The sequence below is a fragment of the Odocoileus virginianus genome, chromosome 29, assembly GCF_023699985.2.
Source record: "Odocoileus virginianus isolate 20LAN1187 ecotype Illinois chromosome 29, Ovbor_1.2, whole genome shotgun sequence".
Lineage (NCBI taxonomy): Eukaryota > Metazoa > Chordata > Mammalia > Artiodactyla > Cervidae > Odocoileus > Odocoileus virginianus.
The window spans coordinates 9,153,509-9,172,448 of NC_069702.1; positions in this window are offsets into that span (position 1 = coordinate 9,153,509).

An 18,940-nucleotide genomic window follows, 5' to 3' on the forward strand; every position below is an offset into this window, starting at 1 on the left:
GTTGTTGTGATAATAGAGGAAAGGTTTAGTAATGCCCTTCACTGGGTTGCCTGGGGTGTTGGACACAGTCAGGGTTGAACAGGGCTTTGAGCCTTTGAGGGTGATTTAGGATAAACTCTAGAATACACCCTCAGTGCCCAAGTATTGTGACGATAGACTCTCGTTTTCTTATTAGGCCCTAGAATTGCAGGGTAACTGGTTTTATTTTTAGTGCCTAACGTATATTTCCCTGAGGGATTCAGATGAATATCGTGTGCTGAGAATTTTGAACTTTTTGTTTACGAAAGAAAATCAGCAGCTCAGATGCAGGATTCGGTATGTGCAGCAAGGCCCAGGTGTCGGAAACACTCACACAACCTATAAAACTCCCTGATGAGGTTTCCTTCCCCTGGCTTCACGGAGAGCTCAGTTCGTGTTTACGCAAATGAGAAAACAAATCAGTACTTAACGGGAACACCGCTGTGATCCAGCGTTCACTTTCATTTTATAACCAGACGATGTCAGCGCGTGCAGGTTACCCCAGTGGGGACTCTGGCTGGCAGGGGAGTGTGCACACTGTCCCCTCCTGCTGGGGCGGCAAAAATAGATCCGTCTTTGTCAAACGCCATCAACAAGCAAGCGCAGTGGCTTGCGCATGTGGATAGATGCAGAGTTGTATGTGAGTTAGCACCGCTCCAAGCTTTACCCTCTCATTTACTGGGCGCTGCTGCAGCAAATTAACACAAGCTGGGTGTTTTAAAGTAACAGAAATGTATGTCCTTACAATACAGGGGGTCTGAGTCTGAAATCAAGGCATCAGCAGGGTTGTATTCTTCAGGAAACTCAGGGAGAAACTGTTCCATGCCTCTCTCTAGAGCTTCTCTTCTGGTGGTTTCTGGCTGACCTCCACGTTCCTTGTCTCATAGCAACATAGCTCCAATCTTTACTTCTGCCTTCCTTTACAACTTTGATTTGACTTCTCTTTGCAACTGCATCTAAATTTCCCTCTTCTTATAAGGACGCCAGTCATTGGATTAAGGTCCATGCTAATCCAATATGACCTCATACTGAATCATTTCTTGTATAAAGATCCTATTTCCAATAAGGTCACATTCACAGGTACCTCCTGATGGCTTAGCACTAAAGAAGTCATTGGCAATGCAGGAGACACAGGTTCGATCCCTGGGTTGGGAAGATCCCTTGGAGAAGGGAATCTAGCCCACTCTAGTACTCTTGCCTGGAGAATTCCATAGACAGAGGAGTCTGGTGGGCTACAGTCCTTGGGGTGGCAAGGAGCCAGAGAAGAACGAGAGACTGTGCAACCAACGCTGGTATCAGTGGTTAGAACATCAACGTCTTATTTAGGGACACAATCCAAGGCAAAGAACATGTTGAGTTTAGGATGCTGGGAGGAGAGGACCTCATTCTTAGGCCTTGTGTAGGAGTAACACGGAGGGTTAGTGCTTGAGGCAAGCAGCAAGCCATTGGTGTGTTAGGAGGAGTTTAGGGATGATGCTACGTATCTGCAGAAGACTGGCCCCAAATTGGGCTGTCAGTCAACAAATATGTATTAAGTTTCACCATTAGTCAAATGCTATTGGTGATATGGTGGTAGACAAATAGATGTGGTCTGTGGACCTGACTAGGACAGAAGGAAGGCTGATTATTCCTGTAACTTGGAGTCTGTTACTTAGATTATCCCCAGTCTAGTTACTGCATAGGTTCACGTTGCAGACCTAGAAACAGTGAGCTCAGAGTGAAGCAGACAATGGTGGGATGCACACTCTCACAGCAAGTGAAATTGCAGGTGGATTCTTTCCCAGCTGAGCCACAAGGGAAGCCCAAGAATACTGCAGTGGGTAGCCTATCCCTTCTCCAGAGGATCTTTCTGATCTTTCTGATTCCTCCAGGAATCTCCTGCATTGAAGGCGGATTCTTTACCAGCTGAGTTACCAGGGAAGCCTCCAATATTTTAAAATATAGAGCAAAATAAAGATTTTAGGAAAGATAACCAAGATACCTTTAACAAGTAGTTTATATCTTATATTGCTTACTCCTTTCACAGACTATGTGAGATAGTTAAATCATTATAATATCCATTTTAGAGATGAAAAAATTGAGACTCAAATGCCAGTGATTTTTCTAAGACCAGGAAGTAGATTTTATCAGAATACAAGCTTCATTGCAGGTTTTCTGATTAATCCTACCCTGTCACTTATAATCATTATGACTTGGCATGTTTGTGCAACTGTGAATGGATGTGATGATGACAACAGCTTGTTCACAGAGAGTGGTGAGGGTCAAGGTCAAGAAAATAAGATAATGCATGTAAGATTCTGTCAATTGTAAAACAGGGTGAAATTCTTTGTTGGATGGCATGCTACTAAGCATATAAATGGCAAGTTAAATTAGATGGAACTAAGTATTCTCTCTATAGGAGTTCAGAAAAAGATAATGTTAGAGTATCACTGAGGAGATTCTTACCAATGTGGAAAATTCTGCTTCGATTAATCCAATTTAACCCCCCCCATCCCACACACATTTCTGATGTAGTTATTGGTTCAGTTGTATAGTTGAGGAAATAATTTAACATCACCTTCTCTCCTGGTGCTTGGGTTCAAAACTGGAGTGTCTTAAAAAGCCAGATTCTTTTGAGTACTCTCCATTTATTCTCAACAATGTTTTAAGTCCTTGGTGTTGAAAAGATTCATTGGTGTTGGTGGCACTCTGAAGTACTCACCTGCTATTCAAATAGGGCAGTGAGTGGTCTTACAGGTAAAAGGGAGACAGAGCAGTGCAAAAAAGTTTAACATAAAATAATAATTACTCAAATAAATCTTTACCACAATGGCTTCCTTATACTCTCAACTGTCTGTAATTTTTTTTTTTTTCCTTCTGCAAATGCAGTCTGGCTTTTCAACGTTCTGACAGTGGTCCCAGGGAAAGTAGGAGGTATTGAAAACAGGAGAAAGTTCTTTCAAGGCCTCAGGGCAAGCTCTGAGTTCTTTAGATGGATTTGGTTCACATTCCTTGGTGAAAGCTCTGTGCATATCAAAACCTTCTGCAAAATGCCATCTACCAATCCACCATCCCTTTAGATATGCATTCTAGTGACAACTGCTTACCATCTCTTCCTTAAGTAAATTTGAGGCAAATCTGAATCTCTCACCTCTAACCTAGTGAATACAGTGTTACAATTTTCCTAGTTTTTGCAAGTTTTACTTGGGATAAAAAGTACAAGTTTTGAATTAATGTCTCCTAAGAATCTGCCTACCACAAGTATCTGGGACATACTTTTTTCTGGCCTGGAATACAGAGGCTGCTGTCATTTCTCTTTCCAGGTGCCTTTTAACAACTCCCCATTCTGTAAAACTTTACTTTGATGCTACATCCCTCAGAAAAGCTTCCCAGATTAGCTTTTTTCTCCTGTCTGAGTTGGATATATTTTGTTTTTACTGAGAAGCCTGAGCATACCCAAAAAATTAAGCAAATCGAGAGAAGAAATCTTATATTTAAGTCTCTGATGCCTCATATAGAATCTGAATTAAGGAAATGCTTATTTTCCAAAAATTGCAATAAATATAAAAGGAGAGTAAAAAAACTGGTCTTCAACAAAATGGAAGTTTGTCATAAACCACAGGCGTTGACCCTGAAGAGAGTTCTATAGCCGTTCTCAAACCACTGAGTAGCACTCTTTTATAAGCAGGATGCACATTCTGCTCAGTGGTGTTTCTCGTTCTCTCCCTCTGCTCACATGGTCCTCTGCACATTCAAGTTCAGACAGGATCAGACCACTTATAAAAGTCAATGAAATATGCATGCCTCCACTGGGCAGAAGAATGTATATTGAGGCAGGAAGCGGATGGGTACCCCCCCACCCCCTCCGACCCAGAGTGAAGCAACTGGAGATTCATTCCCTATGGACCAGAAACTCCAAGATGAGAACAGCAGGACAATTAAGGGAGATGGCTGGACCCTGCCCAGGCCATATATGTCTCATTCTGCACGTGCGCATGAAAGCTCTGTGCAGGTCAAAGGGGGAGTTACGTCAAGGGATGATTTTTACCTATGAACCTTTTCAGTAGAATCCATCTTGGCTAAGAGACGCACGTGCATACAGAGGAGGATCCTGAGATATACCAGATATGGACTGTGAATGGGGCAAATCAAAACGATTGGCCTCAGGAAAACCAGAAGAAATGCCCCAAGTAAGTAATTTAAAATGCCACAAGGGAACAATGCAGGGCCGCTCCCTCTGAGTCTGCCTGTGTATCTATCCACATGTACTGTATTTTTCCTTTTAATACATACTTCACTTGCTTCATTACTGTCCCTCTTTGTGGGAATTCTTTTCTGCAAAGCTGAGGGGCCAGAGCCCTTGTAACTGACCACTGCTCTAGTGAATGGAATCTGGTGTTTTCTCCACTACAACGGGGCTGGGAACCCTAGCCCTACTCAAGCTGTTGCAGGTTGTGGCCACCTGAGGTTAATATAATATCTGGGGTGTGATTCTCCATATTCCCTTTTCTGTGCTATGGAGCTAGGTGATCTTCTAAATGGTGGGACTGTATCAATTATGCTTTCTGACCACACCAGAAACAGAGGAGGATCCTATTCTTGCCAATCCACAGTGGACAGCAAGCAGCAGTTTTATTGCTGTAAGCTGCTTAAATATGGGGTCTTCCCAGGTGTTCAATTCACTTCAGTCGCTCAGGCATGTCCGACACTTTGCGACTCCATGAACCGCAGCACGCCAGGCCTCCCTGTCCATCACCAACGCTGGAGTCTACCCAAACCCGTGTCCATTGAGTCAGTGATGCTGTCCAACCATCTCATCCTCTGTTGTCCCCTTCTCCTGCCCTCAACCTTTCCTACAATCAGGGTCTTTTCCAATGAGTCAGCTTTTCGCATCAGATGGCCAAAATATTGGAGTTCCAGCTAGAGCATCAGTCCTTCCAGTGAACACCCAGGACTCCTCTCCTTTAGGATGGACTGTCTGGATCTCCTTGCTGTCCAAGGGATTCTCAAGAGTCTTCTCCAACACCACAGTTCAAAAGCATCAGTTCTTCGGCACTCAGCTTTCTTTATAGTCCAACTCTCACATCCATACATGACCACTGGAAAAACCATTGCTTCTACTAGACAGAACTTTGTGGACAAAATAATGTCTCTGCTTTTTAATACACTGTCTAGGTTGGTCATAACTTTCCTTCCAAGGAGTAAGCCTCTTTTAATTTCATGGCTGCAGTCACCATCTGCAGAGATCTTGGAGCCCCCCAAAATAAAGTCAGCCAGATGTTTCCCCATCTATTTGCCATGAAGTGATGGGACCAGTTGCCATAATCTTAGTTTTCTTAATGTTTAATTTTAAGCCAACTTTTTCACTCTCCTCTTTCACTTTCATCAAGAGGCTCTTTAGTTCCTCTTCACTTTCTGCCATAAGGGTGGTGACATCTGCATATCTGAGGTTATTGATATTTCTCCCGGCAATCTTGATTTCACCTTGTGCTTCCTCCAGCCCAGCGTTTCTCATGATGTACTCTGTATAAAAGTTAAATAAGCAGGGTGACAATATACAGCCTTGATGTACTCCTTTTCCTATTTGGAACCAGTCTGTTGTTCCAAGTCCAGTTCTAACTGTTGCTTCCTGACCTATATACAGGTTTCTCAAGAGGCAGGTCAGGTGGTCTGGTATTCCCATCTCCTTCAGAATTTTCCACAGTTCATTGTGATCCACACAGTCAAAGGCTTTGGCCTTTGTCCCAGGTGACTGAGTGGTAAAAGATCCATCTGCAATGCAGGAAATTCAGGTTCAATCCCTGGGTTGGGAAGATGCCCTGGAGAAGAAAATGGCAGCCCACTCCAGTATTCTTGCCTGGAAAATTCCATGGAGAGAGGAGCCTTGTGGGCTACAGTCCATGGAGTCACAAAAGAGTCAGACATGACTTAGTGACTAAACAACAATAGGAACTGAAATTTGGAAGTTATTTGTTAATGGCAGCATAAACTACTTCTTTCTAAATGACACAATAAGCATTGTTTATAAAACTAGATTGCTAGATATCACTTAGACTGTTAGACTACAGTCACTAGATGGTAACTGCAGCATGAAATTAAAAGGCACTTTCTCCTTGGAAGAAAAGTTATGACCAACCCAGACAGCATATTGAAAAGCAGAGACATTACTTTGCCAACAAAGGTCCATCTAGTCAAAGCTATGGTTTTTCCAGTAGTCACGTATGAATGTGAGAGTTGGACTATAAAGAAAGTTGAGCACCGAAGAATTGATGCTTTTGAACTGTGGTGTTGGAGAAGACTCTTGAGAGTCCCTTGGACTGCAAGGAGATCAAACCAGTCAATCCCAAAGGAAATCAGTTCTGAATATTCATTGGAAGCACTGATGCTGAAGCTGAAACTCCAATACTTTGGCTTCTTGATGGAAAGAGCTGACTCATTGGAAAAGACCCCAAGGCTGGGAAAGATTGAGGGCAGAAGGGGATGACAGAGGATGAGATGGTTGGTTGGCATCACTGACTCGGTGGACATGAGTTTGAGAAAGCTCTGGGAGTTTGTGATGGACAGGGAAGTCTGGCGTGCTGCAGTTCACGGGGTCACAAAGAGTCAGATATGACAGAGTGACATCACAACAACAACATAAAATCAGCATTTGATTGTAACTTTTTTGATTTACATAGATAATCAATTATTCATTAAGGATGTTATATTATTCTGCTTCTTGGACATTTATCAAGATACGTTTTCCTTCCTCGTCTGTGAACACCATGTGGGAGTCTGTGTCCAGCTGTGCATACCATAACATCACAAAGGTCTAATTCATTCCCCTGAGAATTTTTATATTAAGATATGGGGTAACTCTATATATTATACAGTAAGTCTTCAACTTTCAAGCCTTCAAATTGAGAACTTTTGCAAAGATGCAATATGCATCTGGTTCCATCAAGGAACCAGAATCTGTCCTATCGACATCAGGTGTGAGTGGAATTGAAGCTTACCCTCTGTCTCCTATTGCTGACGATCCTTCAGCTCTACCATCTCCCATCGCCTTCCCCTCCCCCAGGCAGTAACTCTTCTTGCTTGTTCACCCAGTGCCAGCCCCTGTATTCTTGCTGTTGTATTGCACCACTGCACTTTTCAGGGTACTGTACCGCAAGATTTAAAATGCTTTCTTTATTTTTTGTGTTTGCTTTTGTGTATAGTTTATGTGAAAACTGATTGTGTTGGTTGGGTACCTAGGCTCATTTTGTGGGGCTTAGGAACAAATTGGACTTATGAACATGCTTTCAGAATGGAACTCATTCATATGTAGGGGACTTAACCTACTGTAACTTGAGAAGATTCACTTGCCTTATGGTTTGTATTATCTGGTTAAGGACTAGCAAATGTCCAAATGTCAGGGACTGAAATGAGAGAAAAGCGACTGGAACTGAATTTCATCACCAATGTTTAACTCAGAAGTAAATTGAGTTCGGGAAGGGTCACCTCAAGGGTTAGAATAGGTGACCAGGTGATGTACATGTGTTTGCCTGTGGATGGTAAACATCTCTCCCTAACCCAAAAAATAATCTTCCTAAAGTTTGAAGAATAGAAATCCTGATCAAATCATTGACATTTTTAAGAAGAAAAATATTACCAGTTGGGGGCTGAGGGATCATAAAATCTAATGTCTTATTATTGTTTAATATCTAATATTTTGCTATTGTTTAATAACAATAACTCATTTCACATGCTAGCACAGTAATGCTCAAAATCCTCCAAGATAAGTTTCAACAGTATGTGAATCCAGAACTTCCAGATGTACAAGCTGGATTTAGAAAAGGCTGAGGAACCAGAAATCAAATTTCCAATATCTGCTAGATCATGGAAAAAACAAGAGAATTCCAGAAAAACATCTACTTCTGCTTCTTTGACTATGCTAAAGCCTTTGACTCTGTGGATCATAAAAACTGGAAAATTCTTAAAGAGATGGGAATATCAGCCTCCTGCAAAACCTGTATGCAGGTCAAGAGGCAACAGTTAGAACTGGACATGGAACAAAGGATTGGTTCCAAATTGGGAAAGGAGTATGGCAAGGCAAGGCTGTATATTGTCACCTGGCTTATTTAACTCACATGCAGAGTACATCATGAGAAATGCTGGGCTGGATGAAGCACAGCTGGAATCAAGACAGCTGGGAGAAATATCAGCAACCTCAGATATGGTGCAGATGGCACCATCTTTATGGCAGGGAGCAAAGAGGAGCTAAATATCCTCTTGATGAAGGTGAAAAAGAAGAGTGAGAAGCTGACCTAAAACTCAACTCAGTGAAGATCATGACATCTGGTCCCATCACTTCATGGCAAATAGATGGGGAAACAATGGAAACAGTGACAGATTTATTTTCTTGGGCTCCAAAATCATTGCAGATGGTGACTGCAACCATGGATTAAAGATGATTATTCCTTGGAAGATAAGCTATGACAAACCTAGACAGAGTATTAAGAAGAAGAGGCATTATTTGCCAACAAAGGTCTATCTAGTCAAGTTATTATTGTTCCAGTAGTCATGTATGGATGTGAGAGTTGGACCATAATGAAGGCTGAGTGCCGAAGAATTAATGCTTTTGAACTGTGGTATTGGAGAAGACTCCTGAGAGTCCCTTGAACTGCAAGGAGATCTAACCAGTTAATCCTAAAGGAAGTTAACCCTGAATCTTCATTGGAAAGACTGATGCTGAAATTGAAGCTGTACTACTTTGGCCACCTTATACAAAGAGCTGATTCATTGGAAAAGACCCTGAGGCTGGGAAAGATTGAAGGCAGGAGGAGAAGGGGATGACAGAGGATGAGATGGTTGGATGGCATCACCGACTCAATGCACATGAGTTTGAGTAAACCTCATGATATGGTATAGAACAGGGAAGCCTGATGTGTTGAAGTCCATGAGATTGCAAAGAGTTGTACATGACTGAGCTACTGAACAAAAACATTAGTTAACATTATCATTAAGAAAAAAATACAAGTAGTTGTTGGAAGTGCTTCTGAATTACCTTCTAGAGTTCTGAGTTTTTACACAATGACCCATTAAAAACAATGTAATATGTATTTGAGTTTATTTCCCAAGAAACAATGATTTCTTCCCCAATTTTCACTTCTCCTAAAGATGTCACCAAGGAGGAGACTTGTATAGATGAATGAGATCAAGATCAGTGACTATTTAAGCAAAATAATATGTTATAGTACTAAGAACTTCAGTATCAAAACTGCCCTTCAAATTCAGAACCCAAGTAAATGCTTAGTTTCCTGCAAAGCAGTTGACAAGCAACCAACTCGATAAGAGCAGGATTAGAAAATAAGAACAACTCCACAGACGTGAGCATATTGCTTTGCCTTTTCTGCATGGAGATTTTTTTCTTTATGTATATTTCCCACTTCACTGGGTAGAAATTGAATTTCAACAAAATGATCATTATTATCCTTGAACAAATAATATGATGTCAAACATTATATAGACCCTTGAATCTATGTTGATCTATTTGCTAGCGGTTTTCCATTCTCCTTTTCCCAGATATACCCGTGGGAAGCATTTACCTTCAAATTTCCCTGATTTCCCAGAGTAATGAATTCACACTAGTTTACTTGAACTGGGTATTATATTCAATCTCACTTTCCGTCACTTAAACCTGTTCCCTTGGAGGAAACAGAATAACTTTCAGGATGCCTTAGCTGTTCTGCTTTTCTCACCCATGCCAACCGCGTACTATTTACATAAGCCTGCTATTGACTTAGGACTTAGCCTGCTTTATCCAGTTTGAACATGACAAAATCCTTAAGAGGAAACTGAAGGATATTTTCCCAGTCTTTGAAACATTATTTTTTTTCTCTGTGAGAGACTCTGCCAAATCTTAGCTCTGGGTCCAGCCCTAAATATCTAAAGGCATTTTCAAAGTCTAGTCCCTCTGTGGTCTCTTCCCTGGATTTACCTTTGCTTCTTAAATGTAAACTTAAAAAAAAAAGTGAAAATAAAAAAAACACTAATATTATACATTCCACTCATTTTTCTTTTTCAAACTCTTAAATATGCACAGATTACAATCAGGTCTTTTTCTTATCACTTGGCCAAGATTTGAAATACCTTTGAAACTCATTTCTTTTTAAAATTCCTGTTATGAATCAGTCTTTCTACTCACCTGAACTGTTATTTTTGGAACTGTTTGTTGCATTCCTTCAGTGTTCAAAGTTTAATCCATCATTGCAGGTGTGGTCTTGCCAGGGCCTAAGTGGAAAAGATACTTTCATGTGGAAACCCAAAGTCTGTTATGGGCAAGAATATGGAGATGATTAAGGTCCTTAGTGCCTGAGTTGAAATTGATGACCTATTGCTTCCTGGACGGTCCTTTTCCCCATTCATTTATGAATATTTTATTCCCTCATTGAGTAAGGGGAGAAAATATACCATTATAGTTAAGGATATAGTCTTTGAAATTAGACAACCTGAGTTTGAAATTCTTGCTTCCGCACTTGACTGACCTTAAGTTATATAGCCCTTTCAGTCTTTGGTTTAGTTTTCCTTTCTCGATTAAATGTGCATACCACTACTAAAAGACATGGATGCTGGGAAAGACTGAGGGCAAGAGGAGAAGAGGGCAATAGAGGATGAGATGGCTGGATGGGATCACGGACTCAATGGACATGAGTTTGAGCAAACTCCTGGAGACAGTGAAGGACAGGGAAGCCTGGTATGCTACAGTTCACAGGGTCACAAAGAGATGGTTACAACTTAGCGACTGAACAGCAATCACTACTAAGACCCTGTGGCCACATCCACCTAAAGAGTTTCTAATGGTAGCTGAGAAAGATTTTCATTTCCTTTGACCTTGTTTTCTAAGTCTATTTCAGTTAGTTTCAAATTTAGATGGGAAAGCATTTATTTTATTGGTTCTTCTCATCAGTCATTGTCAAGAGTGGCCTTTTAAAATGACACCAAAACACAGGCATGTTTCTTTGGCCATTTGGAAGGCCAAATAATTGTGAAAAGGTATTTTAGAAGAAGCCAGAGCTCTAATTTGTTCAGATATGCTCAAGCCTTTGTTTTCCCAGTTTTCTGTGCTACAGCTTTCAAGGGTAAGGCTAGGTTCACAAATATCTCCAATATCTGAGGTTATTAGCTTGTAATTTGGGGTTACTTAATTCCATGCTGTTCTGATTACTCTTTAAGTGAGTGCTTGACAAATTTCTTGGGACAGGAATTGATTTTAGCATCAACTAAAAACCTTGCCTCTTTTATCCTCCAGGCGAAGATTAAAAAAAAGAAAAAAGTGAGAACAAAATTTTGCATTTAGTTTATTTAAGTATCTTCTATTTCCTTATTCATTTATTCCTCTATTCTTTCAATGTATATTAAACTCACCTTCTTTGACTAGACTTTATTAGCACCGGTGATATAATAGTGGGTAAGCGCAAGGGGTTCTTAAGTTCAGAGACAGGGAAGCCTTGCATGCTGTAGCCCATGGGTTTGCAAAGAGTCAGACATGACTGAGCGACTGAACTGAACTGAACTGAAGTTCAGAGAACTCAAGCAAGATGTGTGTATTAGTACAGATCTCTATGTCATTTCATTTTGAGTGATAAAATCTGACTCTGATTAGTTTAAGCAAAACTATTTGGCAGGGCTTTCAAATATTTGGTGGAATAGGAGATGGTGTCAAAAGCTTGGGCAGGAAGGTAACCAGGGAGATTCCAGGACCGAGAATAGCTGAGGTATTTGAATCTTCTACCTGGAATCCTGCCATTAACCTGACTCAGTTTTATGACTTCCTATCTCTTTGTCATTGGATATCTAAGTGGATGAGACTGGATTAAGTGCACACTGGCTTCTTTCACCTTCATCAAGAGGCTCTTTAGCTCCTTTTCGCTTTCTGACATTAAAGTGTTTTCCTCTGCACATCTGAGGCTGTTGATATTTCTCCTGGCAATCTTGACTCCAGCTTGTGAGTCATCCAGCTGAACATTTCACCTGATGTACTCTGCATGTAAGTTAAATAAGCAGGGTAACAACATACAGCCTTGAAGTACGCCTTTCCCAGTTTTGAGCCAGTCTATTGCTTCATGTTTAATTCTAACTGTTGCTTCTTGTCCTGAATACAGGTTTCTCAGGAAGCAGGTAAGGTGGTCTGCTATTCCCATTTCTTTAAGAATTTTCCATAGTTTTTTTGTGATCCACGCAGTCAAGGCTTTAGCCTATTCAATGAAGCAGAAGTAGTCAATGAAGCAGAAATGTGTATATATATATACATATATATATACACACATATATATATGTATATATATATATGTGTGTATATATACATTTTTTAAAAATTTCCTTGCTTTTACTATGATCCTGTAGATGTTGGCAATTTGATCTCTGGTTCCATTTCTAAATTCAGCTTGTGCATCTGGAAGTTTTCAGTTCGCATACTGCTGAAGCCTAGTTTGAAGGATTTTGAGCATAATCTTGATAGCGTGTGAAATGAGTGCAATTGTAAGATAATTTGAACATTCTTTAGCATTGCCTTTCTTTGGGATTGGAGTGAAAACTGACCTTTCCAGTCCTGTGGCCACTGCTGAGTTTTCAAAATTTGCTGACATATTGAGTGCAGCACTTTAACAGCATCATCTTTTAGAATTTGAAATAGCTCAGCTGGAATTCCATCACCTCCACTACCTTTGTTTGTTGTAATCCTTCCTAAGGCGCATTTGACTTCACACTCCAGGAAGTCTGGCTCTAGGTAAGTGACCACTCCATCATGGTTATCCAGGTCATTAAGACTTTTTTGTATAATTCTTCCATATAGTCTTGCCACCCTTTTTTAATCTCTTCTGCTTCTGTTAGATCCAGACCATTTCTGTCCTTTGTTGTGCCCATCTTTGCATAATATGTTTCCTTGGTATCTCCAATTTTTTAAAAAAAGACTTCTAGTCTGTTCCATTCTGTTGCTTTCCCCTATTTTTTGCACTTTTCACTTGGCAAGACTTTCTTATCTCTCTTTGCTATTCTCTGGAACTTTGCGTTCAGCTGGATATATCTTTCCCTTTCTCCTTTGCCATTCACTTCTGTTTTCTTCTCAGCTATTTGTAAGGCATCTTCCAATGATCACTCTGCCTTTTTGCATTTCTTTTTCTTGGGAATGATTTTGGTCACCACTTCCTATAAAATGCCATGAACTTTTGTCCGTAGTTCTTTCTGCACTCTGTCTACCAGATCTAGTCCCTTGAAACTATTCATCATCTCTCATGTATAATCATAAGGAATTTGATTTAGGTCATACCTGAATGGCCTAGTGGTTTTGCCTACTTTCTTCAGTTTGAGCCTGTGTCTTGCAATAAGGAGCTGATGATCTGAGCCACAGTCAAAGATAATGAGCACAGGCTTAATTCTTAATTTAGAGGGTTATGAATCCAGGGCTTCCCTGGTTGCTCAGATGGTAAAGAATCTACCTGCAATGTGGGAGACCTGGGTTCAATCCCTAGGTTGGGAAGATCCCTTGGAGGAGGGCATGCCAACTCCCTTAGGTATTCTTGCCCCATGGACCGAGGAGGTTGGCTATAGTCCACGGGGTCGCAAAGAGTTGGACTTGCCTGAGCGACTAAGCAAACACACATGAATCCAGAAAGTGTTTGTTTGTGACAAATGCTTCAGATATCTAGACATTTTTTCACTTTGGACAACAAATTCCATAGTTTTCCTATTTTCATTATGATCCATTTTTAAATATATTTGTTATCTAAAATAGAAATAATCTCTTGTAATCTAACAATTTCTGAGGATAACAGGTTAGTCCATTTTATCATAATTAATATATGTACATCATGAGAAACACTGGGCTGGAGGAAGCATAATCTGCAATCAAGATTGGTGGGAGAAATATCAATAACCTCAGATAAGCAGATGACACCACCCTTACGGCCGAAAGTGAAGAAGAACTAAAGAGTCTCTTGATGAAAGTGAAAGAGGAGAGTGAAAAAGTTGGCTTAAAATTCAACATTCAGAAAACTAAGATCATGGCATCTGGTCCCATCACTTCATGGCAAATAGATGGGGAAACAGTGGAAACAGTGTCAGATTTTATTTTTTGGGGGCTCCAAAATCACTGCAGATGGTAATTGCAGCCATGAAATTAAAAGATACTTACTCCTTGGAAGGAAAATTATGACCAACCTAGACAGCATATTAAAAAGCAGAGACCTTACTTTGCCAACAAATGTATGTCTAGTCAAGGCTATGGTTTTTCCAGTGGTCATGTATTGATGTGAGAGTTGGTCTATAAAGAAAGCTGAGCATTGAAGAATGGATGCTTTTGAACTGTGGTGTTGGAGAAGACTCTTGAGAGTCCCTTGGACTGCAAGGAGATCCAACCAGTCCATCCTAAAGGAAATCAGCCCCAAGTGTTCATTGGAAGGACTGATGCTGAAGCTGAGACTCCAAAACTTTGGCCACCTGATGCGAAGAGCTGACTGATATGAAAAGACCCTAATGCTGAGAAAGATTGAGGGCAGGAGGAGAAGGGGACGACAGAGGATGAAATGGTTGGATGGCATCACCGACTCGATGGACATGGGTTTGGGTGGACTCTGGGAGTTGGTGATGGACAGGGAGGCCTGGCATGCTGCGATTCATGGGGTTGCAAAGAGTTGGACACGACTGAGCAACTGAACTGAACTGAACTGAACTGAATATATGTGGAAACTGTGTCCCATAGACTAAATAATTCACATGAGGGATCTCAACTTACATAGACTGAAACTGTGTTCTTTTGAGATCCTCTCCTACATCTCAGAGTGACATTCATTTTACTTTACCCTACTTTTGCTTTGTGGTTTGTGATGGAGGCCGCTGAGGTGGTAAATATGTTGAGGACCTCACTTCTCATGGTAAGGACTTTGCTATTTTTAAAGGGCTTCCTATAATCTCACAAATGCATACTTCTGAAAGTAAAAAGAGATGCTGGACAGCATGCTACACAAACCCACAGACTATAGCCTGCCAGGCTCCTTCGTCCATGGAATTTTTTCAGGCAAAAATACTGGAGTGGGTTGCCATTTCCTCCTCAGGGACACTGCTTATTCTGCAAAGGCTGATATAACAGCTGGAAAGGGGAATATTAGCTGTCCTGAAATCTGGAGCGGTTTTCTGGTAGTGGTGGTTTAGCTGCTAAGTCGTATCTGACTCTTGCGACCCCATGGCCTTCCAGGCTCCCCTGTCCATGGGATTCTCCAGGCAAGAATACTGGAGTGGGTTGCCATTTCCTCCTCAGGGACACTGCTTATTCTGCAAAGGCTGATATAACAGCTGGAAAGGGGAATATTAGCTGTCCTGAAATCTGGAGCGGTTTTCTGGTAGTGGTGGTTTAGCTGCTAAGTCGTATCTGACTCTTGCGACCCCATGGCCTTCCAGGCTCCTCTGTCCCTGGGATCCTCCAGGCAAGAACACTGGAGTGGGCTGCCATTTCCTCCTCCAAGGAACAGTTTTCTGCTCTTTCTCTTTTCCTTCCTAATATATACAATGAATTATTATTGTTATTTTTGCTTAGTTGCACATGAGACAACTTTATCATCCCAAGCAATGTGAACAGGGTTTTAGATAGTGACTTCATTGTCAAGCTCAGATGTGCTCATTGCTACAAGCAGCAAGCTTCCGGCAGGCTGCAGTTTAATGAGGCCATCTCAAAGCAGCTTAGACCATTGTTTGCCGTTTGCCTTTGTTTGCAAATTCAGCACAACTTCATGAAAACTGCCAGAAAATGACAAGAGTCTAGCAAAATTACTCATAACTCGAGGGACCCGGTGAAATCAAACTGTCATCGCCTCTTCCTGCGGCAATTTGAGATGCCCCAGGAGACAGGCGCCTGCATAAGGGTTTATAAGGTCAGGATAACAGCAGCGAGGCAGACACACTTTCCCCCAGTAATCCCACCTTTGAAACCCAGTATCCTAGATTCCACTGCAGTGATTTAAAAAAAAAAAAAAAAAGCTCTGTTGCCCAGATTACCTGAAAAAGTCAAGTCACTTTGTAAAAATAGTCCTCAAAAATATGGTCTCAATGATTGGGTTTCCAAAAACAAATAAAAACACTCAACTATTTTTATTACACAGGTATTGGGTTTCAATGGAAGAAAGGAGGACACAGAGGAGGAGGGGGAGGGGGAAGGGAAGAGGAGAAGATGGTGATTATGGGGAAGCCCATTAAAAATGTCAACGTCCTGAACATGTGGAAAAAGATCTCCAGTATATTTTCCATCTCATTAGAGTCCATCACAACTCACAAATAGATGCAGGGCAAAGTGAAACGCATGTCACGCTAAGATGTAGGAGAAAATCTCAAAAGAACACAGTCTCATTATATATAAGTAGAGGTGCCTTTGGTGAATCTCTTAGGAGGAGGAAGATAGGGAGGAGGAAGCGAAAAGGAGCATCCTGAACAGTAAATAACTCTGGTGCAAGGGTGTTAACAGCGTCCAGGACACCCTGGAGAGTCTGCCCTTCCACCACCAGTGTGATGAGAGTAGGATCAAATAAGATGGGAGGGGCCCCTGCCTTTCCCCATACTCCTTCCCTCCCACCCCTAATAAGAATGTTACCTCTCTATCCCCATCCACACCCAACAGAGAGAGCCTTATCCTGCCTCCTTGATGGGCTCTTGGGAATCACGTCCAAAGCTTGAGAGGAGAGAGCTGCAGGCGCTGGAGGAGGCAGGGGATGCCAAGCCCCTCAGTCAGAGCCCCTCCTCTTTCCTGCCCATTGTTATTTGACTGTAGGTAATCTGTATAATTGGAGAAGGAAATGGCAACCCACTCCAGTGTTCCTGCCCGGAGAATCCCAGGGACGGGGGAGCCTGGTGGGCTGCCGTCCATGGGGTTGCACAGAGTTAGACACGACTGAAGCGACTTAGCAGCAGCAGCAGCAATCTATATAATGGGCTTCCCAAGTGGCGCTAGGGGTAAAGAACCCACCTGCTAATGCAGGAGATGTAAGAGACGCAGGTTCCATCCCTGGGTTGGGAAGATCCCCTGGAGGAGGGCATGGCAATCCACTTCCATTTTCTTGCCTGGAGAATCTCATGGACAGAGGAGCCTGGCGGGCTGCAATCCATAGGGTCATACAGAGTTGGACACTGCTGAGGTGACTTAGCATTCACACACACCATCTGTATAATGGGTGACATGGAGAGAGAATTATAAAAGGAACAAGTGATGCATGCTCAGTCATGTCTGACTCTTTGTGACCCCACGGACTGTATCCTGCCAGGCTCCTCTGTGCATTGGATTTCCCAGGCAAGAATACTGGAGTGGGCTGCCATTTTCTACTCCAAGGGATCTTTCCAATCCTTTCCAAAAACTGACTCATTGGAAAAGACCCTAATACTGGGAAAGATTGAAGGCAGGAGGAGAAGGGGACGACAGAGGATGAGATGGTTAGGTGGCATCACTGATTCAATGGACATGAGTTTGAGCAAGCTCCGGGAGGTGGTGAAGAACGGGGAAGCCTGGCGTACTGCCATCCATGGGGTCGCAAAGAGTCGGACACGGCTGAGTGACTGAACAATGAACAACTCTGAGGGATCTTCCCAATCCAAAGATCAAACCTGTTCTCCTGTGTCTCCTGCATTGGCAGGCAGATTCCTTACCAGTGAGTCAGCCAGAAAACTGCAAAAGAAGCAAGGTAATTATTAATTCACTCTGGGAGGAAGACACAGGGAAGAGTATAAGGAGTGGGATGTTTGTAAAGCTAAGAGCAGGCAGGAGATATGGGGTGTGGGCTAATTGGGAGAAGCTTTTGCAAATTCTTAATAACTTGCTTGGGAAATACCTAAGATCACTGCAATATCTTGTTTCATCTTTCTGGATGCTTAAGTTTTAAAATGTGACTTTCTTTTTTTCTTTTTGAGAAAAATAATGGCTGTTATTTATAGGGAAGTGAAAGTGAAAGTCCGTCAGTTGTGTTTTGACCCTTTTTTTTTTTTTCCAATTGTTTTGACTCTTTGTGACCCTGTGGACTATACAGTCCATGGAATTCTCCAGGCCAGAATACTGGAGTGAGTAGCCTTTTCCTTCTCCAAGGGATCTTCCCAACCCAGGGATTGAACCCAGGTCTCCCTCATTGTTGGTGGATTCTCCACCAGCTGAACCAATAGGGAAGCCCATTTATGGGGAAGCAGCCATACATAGGCACTCGCTGAGGACTTACATCGCCTATTGGCAATCTTTATAAATGGGGAATGCTGTCTGCCTAGTACCGATTAGAATAATGGTTAGGATACGTTCATCTTATGGTTGATTCTAGAGTAAAAGAAAATGTTACCCACATGCTATTAGTAGGTTGTGTTCTACTCCTGCCAACTACTGATTCTCTAGTGTCTCTTGTTTGTCAGGACCTCCTCTTTGTGGCTGGAATTTTGCACCTGACTGGGTCTGGGAGGTGAGGGTGTGGCCATGGATGAGCAATGTGGCTCACCAATGGACCACATGAGGACTCAGACCACATGGGTACTTCGACCTTGATGAAGAAGAGCAATGTTGGAGCTTTTACTCTTCCCTAGGATTCCATTCCCTTCACCCACTTTGGAAAGCTAAGAATTCATTGCTACAGAGGAAATGTAAGCACAGCAGAAAAGGAAAATAAGACATAAGTGGCTCTGGCATTTTCTAGGTTGTATCAGTTTCTCTATGATAAGCCCACTGAAGTAGAGTCTTTATCTAACTCATCTCTCTTTTTCAGTATGATGACTAGTTCAGTTCAGTTCAATTCAGTCATTCAGTAGTGTCTGATTCTTTGTGACCCCATGGACTGCAGCATGCCAGCCTCCCTTTCCATCACCAACTCCTGGAGTTTATTCAAACTCATGTCCATTGAGTTGGTGATGCCATCCAACCATCTCATCCTCTGTCATTCCCTTCTCCACCTGCCCTCAATCTTTCCCAGCATCA